The sequence below is a fragment of the Mirounga angustirostris genome, unplaced genomic scaffold (genome assembly GCF_029215605.1).
Source record: "Mirounga angustirostris isolate CCGP_5_RB_7025 unplaced genomic scaffold, mMirAng1.0.hap1 SCAF_13, whole genome shotgun sequence".
NCBI classification, from domain to species: domain Eukaryota; kingdom Metazoa; phylum Chordata; class Mammalia; order Carnivora; family Phocidae; genus Mirounga; species Mirounga angustirostris.
Window position 1 is genome coordinate 94499255 of NW_026991721.1, and position 13295 is coordinate 94512549.

Consider the following 13295-nt stretch of genomic DNA (forward strand, 5'->3'; position numbering starts at 1 on the left):
CCCAGCCCCCAGCCTGGGCTGGCCTAAGGAAGCCTGAGGCTCCAGCAAGGCACTCCCCACCATACCACCGGGAGGACTCCTTTCCACGGTGGGGGTGAGGAGACCAGGCTTGCAGGGAAACTGCTCCTTCCTAGGATGGGCAGAGGGGACAAGTTCCCTTGGCTGGGAGAAGCAAGAGAAGCCCCCTTTCCGACAGAGGTGTCCGCAAGACTTTGGGAGCTCTGAGCCCCAACTCACAGCACTGACCCCAGGAGCTCAGAGACGAACCAAGGGCAGGAGGCCGTGATGGCCACAGGACAGGGTCCCTCCACCCGCTCCTCCTGCCAGGCCTGCCCTCGGAGGGAGGCTGCTTGGAAGTTGGCGCCACACTCTGGAGTTAATAAATATTGACATCTGAAGAGTGGGAGTTGTCAGGGTGTTTTATTGGTGTTAATGTGATGTGGGCAGGATTAGCAACTCCCCAGACTGTTCTCTGGAATACAGCAAGTGATGGCAGAATGGGTCTCCTCCCTCCCTCCTGCCACTCAACTTCGGATCTGATTAAAAGCTTCTTCCTGGTGATGACCACAGAATTGCACGACTAGCCTGTTGCCCCAGGGCCTGCAGTGGGGGGAGGGAGGGGCGAAGGGAGGGGGCACTGGCTCTCTCTGCCCTGCCTCCTTGCCTTTCTCCCTGGGAGCTGGAGGTGCCCCAGCGCCCCAAACTTCTCTCTGCACACCTGCCCCTCCCCCCAGACCTGAGCTCTAGATGCCTCTTCTGCCCCCACCCCCCTCTCTCCCTCACTCCCCATCCTTCGGGCACAGGCCCTTCTGTGCTCCACTGTCTCTGTCCGGGATAGGATCCTGTGATTATTTCTGCTACCTGGGCAGGCGGGGGCTAACCCTTCCCCACACACCACAGGGGCTGTCTCTCGGATCCAAGTGTTTCCTTCTCGGCTCTGGAAGCTGCATGGCTCTCAGATAAAAAACCGGGACAGAGTGGAAGGGTCTCGGGAGGCCAGGCCAGCCTGTATTTCTCTGGCCCCACCACAGAGAGAGGAGCTGGGGGGCCGCGAGGGGCCTGTGAGGTCATCCAGCTCTCGGCGGTTCAAGGTTAGCCACTGGGAGACTACAAACAGGCCCCTGGGAAATAACCGTTTTCACGCTGCTTGTAGGTTTGGTGATTGCTTTCCTTGTTCTTCCTGTATTTGAAGACCTTCCAGTCAGGCATTTCCTCTTGCCCCTCATGCAGGGCCCCCAAGGCCCCAGCCTGTCCCCCTTCTCACTATAGTGTCTCCTCAGCCCCTTGCTCACCCCATGGCACCACCTTTCCTTCCGGTGTGTCCTCTCACCTGGGCCGCCCGGTGCCCCGTTCCTCCATGGGCCACACAGCCGGTCTCCTCTGAGCATAACCCTCTTCTTCTCACTCTTGGTCCTCTGGGGAGGACCACCCCGGCCTTTGCTAGAGGTCAAACTCCAAGCCTGCTCAGGCCATGCCATGAGGAGGCCTCCCCATGGAGGGGTGTCTATGTGTGTGTGAATGCAAGCCAGGGGTATGTGCACATGCCTGATGGCTTGGGCACCCCGACACATGTATTTGGCCTCAGCTTTCTAGATACTGGAGACTAATCCCCGAGAGAAGTTTCCAGAATCCAGTCATGCTATGCCTCAGCCCCGTCTACATCACGTCCACAATGGCTACCAGGAACTGAACAGTCACCACTGCCTGGGTGCTAAGCTTGGGCTTTATGTGCACTATTTTATTTACTACTTGTAACAACTCAACATTTTACAGATAAGAAACTAAGCGGCTCAACTCAAGGTAACAGAAAGCAACTGGCCAACTTAGAAACTGCCCCAGGTTTATCCAAGTCCACAGCTCACGGTCAAATACATCTGCTTGGGGCAGGCTGGAGCAGAATGTCCACAGGTGGTTTCCTTCCAATTCCTCACATTAAAAAATTCTTTTTTTTTTTCATTTTTTATTATGGAAAATTTCAGAAGCTGGTGTAATGAACCCCCATGTACCATCACCCAGCTTCAAAACGGATCAACATTTTGCTAATCTCATTTCATCTATTCTCCCAGACACAGATTTTTTTTTTTTCTGCAGTATTTTAAAGCAAATCTCAGACATCATTTCATTTCACCTGCAAAGACTTCAATCTGTGTGTCTAGCAGATAAGGACTTCTTTTCCTTTCTCCTAATTACCATACCATTAACACACCTAACAAAATTAGCAATGGCTCCTTAGCATTATCTAATACTCAATCTAGGTTTCCCCACTTGCCTCAAAAATGACTTTTTACAGTTGGTTGGTTCAAATCAGGATGCAAACAAGTCCAGTCCGCTGCATTTGGCCGATGTCTCCTGAGCCTTCTGAGTCATTAACTGAGCCCCCCACCCCGGCCTTATTGAAGCAGGCCATCCGTCCTGTAGAATGTCCCACATCCTCACCGTGTCTAACATCCTCTTCGATCCCTGATAGAGAGCATCTCCGAAGTATAAGACAGATCACACTGCTCTCCGGATTAAAATCCCTCTGTGGTTCCTTGTTGTCCTAAAAAGAAAATCCATACCCCCTTCTTGGCCCACAGGAACCTGCCATGTAATTTGGCTCCGGATTCCCTCTCGGGTTTCACCTCCCTCCCTTCGGCTTCCTCCGGCTCCAGTCCTACGGGCTACGGTACCCGACTTTGACACCTGGGGGCCCGTGCAGACATGGTTTCTTCTCACTAGAATGCTCCCCCTCAGCTCCGCCGCTGTGGTCACCAGCCAGCCCTTCCTCATCCTCCCACCTAATGCCCCTTCCCTGGAGAGGCCCGCCCTGGCCACCCTCCCCCAGAGGCTCCTGCCTCAGTCTTTTTTGGTAACCACTCCACTCCTCAAAATCTGCCGTTCTTTTTGCCATTGGTTTGTTTCCTTGAGTTTTAACTGCCTCCTCCCTCCTCTGCCACCCAGAATGCAGGCTTTCTGAGGGCTGAGCGGTGTCTGTGGCCTAGAACAGGGCTCGGAACATAGTAGATGCTCAAGTATTTGGTAACGGGACCAATGGAAGGGATGGAAGGAGAGAGAACAGGGTAATCTTTCAGAGAACTCAGTCTGGTTGGAGAGGCAGGAAAACAATGAGAATGCAAGCCCTTTTGATTAATCGATCAGTATCTATTAAGCACCGACTAATACCCTCCACACTTTTCCAGGCATGGAAGGGATATCTTGGGTGTTGACAGCACTCAGCTACAGATAACCGGGTGCACTCTCTCAGTCTGGGTGGGAGTATTCACTTAAGGCTTCATGGGGGAGGGAGTCCTAAACTGCTCCTCCATCAGCAAAAACCCCTCCACCTTCCATAGTACCCTCGGGTTCCAAAGGATGCGTGGGAGGCAGGCAGGGCCAATGTTATGGTTCTCCCCATTTGAGAGATAGGGTCCTGTGGCCAACAGGGGACAGAACTGGGACAGGAGCCCACAGGTTGTGACTCTGCCCTTCCCTACTGGGCAGGCAGGTGTAGTGAGGAGGTCAGAAGGGAGGAAAGAGGCGGGGACCACCTGGGCAAAGGGCAGGGGGATGCATGAGCAGAGGCCAGGGAAGGTGACTTGGGAGGCCAGAACTGTGCTCCCAGCCACAAACTGTAGACTCCCAGAGGGAGACACTCTCCGATAGCCCTGGGCCGTCAGGTGGCGCATCTCAGTATCTGGCCTGGGGTCCGGAGCCTCAGGGAAAGGCAGGAGGGCCCCCTGTGCTTGGCCCCATGCTGCAGCCTCTGGAATCTCCACGTGCTGAACCTTGGGCTCCCTACTTTATGGCTTAGTTATTTTTAATTTAGACAAAAGACCTCACTTGGCCCTTTATGGCCCCATCCAGTGGAGCTTTTTGTCTCTTTACCAGCGCTGTTTTTACTGTTTTGATCTCTACTATTTTATTAAGTCATCCTTTTGCCTTTTTTCTCCTGATCTCATTTATTTTACTTCTTTTTTCTCTTTTGCTTTTAAAGGCAAACAGAGAGGCGGCAGTATCATCAAGGTGAGGCCATGAAGGAGTCTAATGAGACCTGGGACCCAAAGAGCATGCGCCCTGGCTCGAGATGGGGTCCCCCAGAAAAGACCAATGTTCCCATTTTAAAATGACCTGTTTCAGCAGCACAGAGATTCACAGGGTCAGTGACTCTCACAGGAGAAGATAAGATTAGCCCCCCGACAGGCCAGAGAACTTACTGGAACACAGGGCCTTTTAATTCATTTCTGGGAGGGTAAGTGACATCTTGATGAATCCATTTTGACATAAAGACTCTCGATGTACCCTCAAAAACAGCCATTAAACCTTTAGCTTGCTCTTATTGTCAGCTATGTGCAAAGCAGACTGCCCACCCCATCCCCAAACCCCACCTCAGGGGTGACATAAGAGGCAAGAGTCTCCACAGCAAACATTTCTGGGTGATAAGGAACAAACCTACGCCCTTTAGGCACAGGTGCATCAAAATGTCTCCTGTGTCCCACCTGAGGAATTAAAAGGTCCTTCCATTCTCATGTTTGGAGTTCTGTTTATTTAGACATACGGGCACCCTTTAAACACACGGTGTCGGCTGTGCTTTGAAATTTACATAAATGGTTTCACGCTAACAATTCCATTCTGTCGCTTACAATTCCTCCCTCTGGGTTGCTTTGCAACATCACCCCAAGTTGCTCAACGGAGACGCAGTTCATTACCGCTGACTGCGGCGCGGTATTCCATCATCCCCCAACGCCACATTTTCTTTCCGCGGCCCCCTGGTGCAGGACGCGGGGCTGGCTCGGATCCTGACCACAACTCACGCCTCCTTGCACGTGTCTCCCATGCACCTGCTAGAGACTCTGCGAAGCTGCACACCCGTCGTGTGTAAACGGCAGCGAAGGGGTACCAGACCCTCCGTACCAAGGTCAGCGGGTTTCTCTGCGCATGGCTTATACTTTCCACCAAAAGGAACTGAAGGCTTTCTCTTTCCTGCTGCCTCACCCATTTTCTAATTTTCGCCAATCTGAGGGGGTAAAATGATACCTTCTTATTTTAATTTGTGTTAAAGAAATTAATAGCTAATAGCTATTTCAAATGGCCACTTTTATGAATGACCTGTTTATATCCTGCCTCCCTTTTTTCTTTTAGATACTCGTTTTTCGTATGGATTTGCAGTTCTTTGTATATGCTGGATATTAAACCTACGTCAGTTATAGACTTCCAAAACTATCTACTCCCGGTCTGTCACTCCTCTGTTAACTTTGTTCATACTGTTTAAAAAAAAAAAAATCTCTAACGTCAATGTGATCAAATCTTTTTATTTTGTGCCGTATGGTTTGTGTCTGGTTGTTTTTTAAATCGTCTCAAAGTGCTCACTTTGGGTTTCAGAATTATTTTTAATGCATTTTCTTCCATTTGTGTTTATAATTTTACTTTTCACATTTAGGTCTTTCTCTACTTGGAAATTTTTTTTAAATCTAGTGTTGAGTACCAATCCAACTTAATTCGTTTCCAAAACAGTGAACCATGTTTTTCTGATGATTTTTACAAAATAATTCGTTCTCTCACTGATTTGTGATGCCTCCTCTCTCTCATAGGGAGTTCCCTTATAGTTTTTTTTTTTATTTAGACTTGTTTTTATTCAGTTTATTTATGTGTGTCTAGGTCTGTTTCTGGTCCCTTATTCTGTTCCTTTGGCTTATTTGTCTGTCCCTACGCCAATAACACACTGCTTTTATTATTACTCTTTTACTGTAATCAGTTTGATTATCAGAACAAATGTTGCTTCTTTGCTGTTTCTTTTTTAATTGGATTAGCTAATTGTGGATCTCGATTCTTCGATAGAAATTTTATACTCACTTTGTTTAATTCCCCAAAATTCCTGCTGGAATTTAATTGAATGTAGAAATTAATTTGGGGCTAATAGACATCTTTCCAAAATTAAGTCATCTAAACATGGATATAGTACTTCTTTTCATTTAGGTCTTTCATTTAATGGTTTTCGTAAAGTTTAATGCTTTTTTTATTTTTCCTCCTTTGCCGTCTTGGGCCTTTGTTGTTAATGCCTGAGGCCTTTGTGATTTTCAGGGCTATTATCTGATACAGGTCTGCTCTGCTATCCTCTCTGGGGATCCTGGGAGGGGTCTCAAAATGTGTCTGTGCTGTTGCAAAATTGTGAGAAAGTAGAACATTTAGGCCACAATCGGTCCAGACTGTGTTACCTCCATCACAGCTTCCCCTCCACGGCAACGGGGGGGGGGGGGGGGGAGGGTGGATATCGTTTCGAGTTAGTGTCTTCATTTTCTTCAGATAAATACCCAGTGGTGGAAGTACTGGATCGTAAGGGGGTTTATTATTAACTTTTTGAGGAACCTCCATACTGTTTTCCATAGTGGCCGCACCAGTTTGCATTCCCACCAGGAGTGCACGAGACATCCTTTTCCTCCACATCCTATTAGTCTGTTCAGACCTTCTATTTCTCTTCTGTTGATTTCATCATATTGTCCAGAAATTTGTACATTTCATATAGGGCCAACTGCATATACTTGCATATACACATATATTGTTCTAATATTATTTTTATATTTTAAAATCTTAGTTTTACTTCAGTCTTTCTTCTTACCCCTGGGAGAGGACCCTTGGCTCTCATACCCTCTGATGCTCTGCAGAGTTGGATTAATTCTGCAGTTTATTTTAAAATCTGCTCTCTTGTTTTCTTGATGTTTATTTTACAGGTCTTTTAAAGGATGTTCATTTTGTCTTTTCAGGGAAATTTGTTTTTACTACTCATTTATACTGTTTTTGCTATTCTTAGCATCATTCTTTATTTCACTGGTTTCTGTTCTAATCGTATTTTCTTCTTGCTTATTTGGGCTTTCTCTACTGCTTGGTTTTTTGTGGGGTTTTTTTTTTTCCTCCTTTTGATTTGAATACATGACTCATTTCTTTTCAGCCCTTCTTGTTTTCTGATAGATTTATTTAAAGCTACAAATTTTCCTCATGGGACTGCTTTAGCTGTAGTCCATAAATTTTGACATGTAGAGCTTTCTTTGACATTTAATTCTAAGTAATTCATCATTTCCCTCAAAATTTTCTCTTTAGTCCAAGGGCTTTTTGGTAGTATGTTTTTATTTTTCTCACATGTGGGATATTTGGGCTATTTTTTTTCTAACATTTTATTTATTTGAGAGGGAGAAAGGGAACACAAGCAGGGGGAGTTGGAAAGGGAGAAGCAGGCTCCCCGCCAAGCAGGGAGCCCGATGCAGGACTCAAATCCCAGGCCCCTGGGATCATGAACCGAGCCGAAGGCAGACACTTAACCAACTGAGCCACCCAGGTTACTGAGCACCCCTGGGCTATTTTGGTTTGGTTTGATTTTGGTCTCTTCCCACCTCTTGTCTCTCCTGAGTGCTACCATGTTGACATGATCTGGATTTTAGTTCCAGATTGTGCCATATATTCATCATTCATTCAAGCAACAGTAATATCTAATAAATTTTTTTTCACTCCTGTTTGTCTTTATCTGCTTCTTAGATTCACTTTTTTTTTTAATTGCTGGAATACATTCTGCACACCTCTTTATGCCTGAGGATATCTTTATTTTGCCCCCACATTTAAATACTTAGCTACATACAGACTTCAACAGTTTCTAGCTATCACTTTATTATCATCTCATTGTCATTCTGACTCCTCCTTATTTGTAGGTGATCTGCGTGGACGTTTCCTCTCTGAGATGCACTTGAAAGTCTCCCTAATGTGTCTGTAAATGAGGTTTTTCTTCTTTATCTTGTTCAGCACTGCCTTAATCCCTTCCCCTCTGAAGGTATATATGACCCTTTAATTCAGGGGGAAAAGTTAAGGCACTGTCTCTTCCAACATTTTCTCCTTTCTATGTACTCTTATTTTTAATCTTATCCATGAATAAACACCTATTAGTGACTGTATTCCCATCCTCCATGTCTTAATGTTCTCACAGCATTTCTCTCTACCCCTGGAAGAGATCCTTGAGACTTATTTATCCTTGGATGCTCCACAGGGTTGGGTTTAGTTGACGCAAATGTGTAACTGGGCTGGAGGGAAGGAGAGTTTCAGCCCCAGAGTCCCCTCCTGCAACCCCCTTGGCTCTGACAAGAGTAAGTTCCCACTCATCCTCTTCCCCAGGGGCCGGACCAGATGCCGGTGGAGGAGGCGCAGGGAGCTGCCACTGTGCCCATCCCTCCCTTCTCAGGAGAGGCTTGGGTAGGACAGCAACATGACCCTCACTAGGCCTCACGGCTGCAGCAGACTTTATAAGTTTGCAGAGGGCTTTCCCACCCTCTGTCTTTTACCATGACAGCTCTTTGAAGCGAGTAGGCAAGGGATTGTTCATTCCTATTGTGTAGACAAGGACACTGAGGCCCAGCATGGTAAAGTCATATACCAAAGGCTGCCCTAGGACCCTGAATTGGTGGTCTAGCAAGGACTATCCTCTACTACCTCGTGCTAACGTATTGTGGTTACATGCGCACACATGCACAGACATGTGTTCACATACAGACGTGCGTTAAGTGTTTAAATGTCCATGGTGCAGGCCTTCCTGGGCACAAGAAGTCAGTGGGAATGCCATATGCAGGGGGAGCTGTCTCTCTAAGCTGGGCCCCCACAGCTCCCGATTCTCTTGCTGGGGAGTACTATCCAGCCCCATTATCTGCTGTCTGGTCCTTGTCAAGTACTCTCTCCACCCCCTCCCAACCTCCCCCTCCAGAAGAGGTCCTCCTCCTAGGCTGAGATCGCCAACAGACCGTTCTTGCTGTCAGCAGAGCTCTGTGGGCTCAGGGCAGCCGTCCAAGCCCACAGAAGCTGCCCCACCCACGCCGTGTGTGCTGGGCCCCCGCCCATTGCTCCACCCTCTCGTCCTTTCCTCAACACAGACAGCAGGAAGTTCACCTTGGATCTGACCTGCAGCTCTACTAAAGAAGCAGCCCCTCTTCTCCATCTGAATTCAACAGGATGCCCCCACCCCCACCCTGGAGCTCTCATCTCCCGCTAGCCCAGGATGGCCCTTTGCCCGGAGAACAAGGCTCATTCCCCTCCACCTACAGGTGGCGTCTGGGGGAAGCCTCTCTTGCCTCTAACCTCTCTCTATTCTAACAGAGCCGTAGGCCACAGGCCACAGTAGTGAGTGGGGTGTCAGGGCCGCCTTCCTTGCTGTCAATTTTCCAGCGGGGCTTATCTGCACCTTCCCATGGTGTTCTCTTGCCAGAGGAGTCAGGGGCTGCATGTGGCAACCAAATTATATAAATGCTACATCCTTCCCATCTGCCTACCCCCAATTCCCTGTCCTTTCTCTGAGGACAGTGGAGCGTCTCCTGGCCTCCACAGATGTTGGTATATTGTCACCTGTCCTTAGCTGATTAGTGTCTTACTCCAAATGCCTGGGGCTATCTCTCCACAGAGAGAAGAGGGGGGCAGGGAGAAAGAGAGAGAGAGAAGACAAGTCTCCCCTGTCCCCTTTGCTGCCTGAGCTGCTGGCTCTGAGAAGGTGCTGGGTGCAGGAGGCAGGACTGTATGGAGCAGGGTGGGGAGATGGTGCAGGGTGAGGTCAGGGAGGCATGAAAAGGAAAACCACAGAGGCCAGGAATTTTGAGGACCATGAGCTTAGAATCAAGGCTCCCAGATGTTGTTGATTCCTAAACCTTTTCCAAACATCCTGTGATCATCCTCCACATGCCATCATGACCCATGGTGGCCTCTCCAAGCTCCAGTGGTAGGAGCGGGTAATCCAGCCTTTGTATTTTCTCTCAGGCAGGAGAAAACGTGTGTCCCAGCACCCCCCGTGGTCTACGCTTGGTGCTACGCACCTGAGGTCCTGGATCCTGGTCCCCCACAGACATCTGTGGTTTCCATGAACAGGAATGGAACACACCAGACCCAAGAGCCAGCAGATTAATAAGCGCCTTGGTGCCAAGGAGTCCTGGAAGGGAGTGTGGCTCTGTCCGTGTGAGCCCTTCTCCATGGTTGGAAGAATAGCCCAGAATTGGCTAACTCCTCATCGGAGTCATTGGCCCCATCCCATTGTCCCATTCAACTTTTTTCAGCAGTCCTAAGACAGCTGGTGTTCTTTCCAACTCTCCAGATAAGGAAGCTGAGGCTCAGATGGCCAGACGGCTTTCCCAAGGTAACCACCAGCAAGCAGTAGAGCCAAGACTCAGAACCAGACCTCCTGATGGGCGGCGCCAATAATCCCGCCATGCCTCAAGCTAGAACCGACAGTAACCAAAATGGTGGCCACTGTTGAGGTGCGAGCTGCTCATCTTGTAAGGCGCGTCGAGAACAAAACAATCAGGAGTGAGGAGGTCCATCCGGCCCTCCCAAACACGTGCTCTCTGGTGCTCTTGTCTTCCTTCCCAAGTAGCCATGAACTGAGCCGGCTCATGTTAGACATGGTCCCCAGTGAACAACAGCTGTAACACGAATTCTTCCGCACACCCACCATCAACTGCCACCTGCAACCATGTGCACCAGCATTATAACCTCTCTTACCCCTGCCCGCCTCCCCTGGCGATCTATTCAAATCTAGTCAACAGAGCAGCAGGGAAAAGAGGATAAACCTATATCAACACTCTATTTCTCTTCGTCTCTCTCCTTGTGAAAACAAAAGAGAAACCACGCAAAGCCTCATCCGATATTCACTAGGAGTCCTCCTGACATGATCCCAGGAAAATAAGTCCTTTTCAAACCCGTGGTTCCGGTGCATCCTCTCCCGAGACAGCACGCAGAGCAGGCCGCGTGTGGGGCTCTGAGGCTGGCAGAGGCACTCGGCAGTAAGGCTTAATTATGATTCATGGAGTTGCGTTGTGGAGATGGTTTAAAGCCACTTAATTAGTGTAGGAATATACCGCCATAATTATCCTGAAATATGACCTAATTAACCTATGGAAAAGCCAGGCCCACTGCTCAGGAATGCTGGAGACATCAGTAGTCTATTAATATACTCTGTCTGCTCTCGAGCACCGCATTGGGGGCACACAGGGCTGGGGGCTGCAGACAGAGGAGAATAGGGTTTGCCCTGAAGGGTGATGATGTTTAAACTGTGTGAAGTGGGCAGAGAAAGGAGAAGGGAATGCTATTTACTGAGCACCTATTATGAGCCAAGCAGTGTTAATCCATTTCTTCTTTAATCTTCGAAACAATCCTTTAGGATAGATTTTAAAGTTCAGAGAGGTTCATTAACTGACCAAGGCCACACAGCCAGGAAGTAGCTGAACTGGAAGTCATTCTCTAGTCAGGCTGCTCCTAAGGCCATACTCTTCCTGTTATTACTCACTGCCTCTGGCAGACACAAAAGACTCAGGGGAAATGGACAAGATAAAGAAAAGAGGCCCTTTCAACTCTAAGAAGGTGCCTCTCCCTCTGACAGTTTAGAAAAATGGAGTCATTCAAACTTCCTGAAGGCAGGTTCAAGCTTACCAGTATGCTGTGTAGGCTGGACACTGGAAAGCCCCAGGAATCCTCACTCACATAGGCCACAGTGGGAATGATGGCCCACTACTGAGAGCCTGCACAACCATTCCCAGCAGTCCTGGGAGACTTCCCTCTGTGCCTCCTTGACTTCCCTTCCCACCCAAGTCACCAGCCCCAACCCAGGCTTTGAGTCCAGATGTTGGCCCAAAGCCAGAGAAGCCACATCTGGGATAATCCTTAACAGAGCCAGATTTGAACCCAGTCCTCCCCGGGGGAGACCCAGCGCCCAGGGTCACTTAGGCCCCAGGATGAAAGTCCAGAGCCCTCCAGGGGGAGCCCAAGAGCCAGACTTCCGCCTCAGAGTCTGTCTGGCCAGCAGGTCGAGGAATATTCCAACAACGTCCTCATTCTTCCCTGATCAAAGGAGCTTGGATTGAACCTGCTGTAATCATCCGTCGGGGAGTTTGCTTAAAATTCCCCTAATTACGGGAGAGCAGAAAATTGTTACGCCTCAGACTGAATAGAGAAATCGAAGGCGCTCTGCTCCCAGCTGCCTGGGGAGACAAGCCAGGATGGGAATAGAAAGGCTGGGAGAGGCGGGGGGCGGGGGGGGGGGGTGACGATGGGTGGCAGCAATGGGAGGGAGAGCCAGGGAGTGGGAGAGGAAGGGAAGGAGCCTGCTGCGAGGGGGGTGGGCGCATGGTGGCTGGCTCAGGTGGGGCACGCCGCCTCCCCTGCAGAGAGAAGGGTACGAGAATGGAAGGGCAGCTATGTAAGGCAGAATTAGCCAGAATGCACCCTCCTGTAGCTGGAGCTAGTTTTCTAAAGAGGCTGGGGGAGCCCATAACTCTGGCTCAGTTTAGAAAGTAGATTCTGGAATGTCCTCCCTGCCAGGAGAGGGAAGGGAAAGAGCAGATGGACACGTCAGGAAGGAAGCTGGCCGGGCAGACTGCCTCCAGGTACCCTCTCTGGGCTCTACACTGTTCCAGGCACATTGAGGGGTCCAGAGGAAGGAGGAGGCATGGGATCCCTGCCCTTGGGGAGTCTCAGTCTGATGGGGGAGACTGAGTGAGCATCACCCCCAAAAGTAAGGCTTGAAGAAACCCTACACACCCATGACCAACACAAGTTGGTCTTGAACTATAGGAAGGGGATCAGAAGGTGCTGAAGAGGGTGGAGTCAGAGGGGAAGGCTTGCTGGGGAGGCAAATTCTGGGCCAGAGAAGGCAGGTGGAGGAGCAAAGATGGGACAAGGGAGGGAAAAGTTTGAAAGAGCCCTGCAAAGTACCAAAGCATTGTGGTTACCATTTTTTGGTGGGGGGAAGCCAGACTCAGGGAGGTGAAATCACTTATCTAAGGTCACACAGCTCATCAGTGGCTGAGATGGGGCTCAAGCTCAGGCTTCAGACTCCTCGTCTGTGAGTCACACCCCCATGGAATAAAGTAATGGGGGGGAGGTGGGGGGGGCAGAAGGTGGAATGCTAGAAGGAAAGCTGAGGTCCACTCACTCACTGACTACTCAATGTCGATAGTAAGGAGCAAGCAATATTCTAAGGGTCCTCCTTTGCTAGCACTGTCCCCTCCATGAGCTCCCAGGCTCCCCACCCACAACAGGGTGGAAAAGGCTGATGCTCCAGGATTTTGTCACCCTTTCCCCAGGGACTTCTCAGCATCTCACTCAAGTCCCTGAGTGGGCCCCCTTTGGTTCTCCGAGGGCCCGGCTGCCCTACCATGTCTGTCCCACTTACAGAGTGGTGGGATGGGCTGAGACGGGGGGCTTCCAGTCTACAGAAATCCACTCAAACTGGCATTTCAATAAAAGGGGAAGTTTACTACAAGGACACAGGAGTGTCTTGGAGGCAGGAATGTGGTCAAGGACTGGTA

At 49.4% G+C, this 13295-nt stretch overlaps 1 long non-coding RNA gene across 2 annotated transcripts in view; it reads right to left on the minus strand.

Annotated features, from left to right (window-relative positions):
• LOC123857729 (uncharacterized) overlaps window positions 1–13295 on the minus strand; it is a 259889-nt gene that overhangs the window by 99940 nt on the left and 146654 nt on the right. The window lies entirely within an intron of this gene.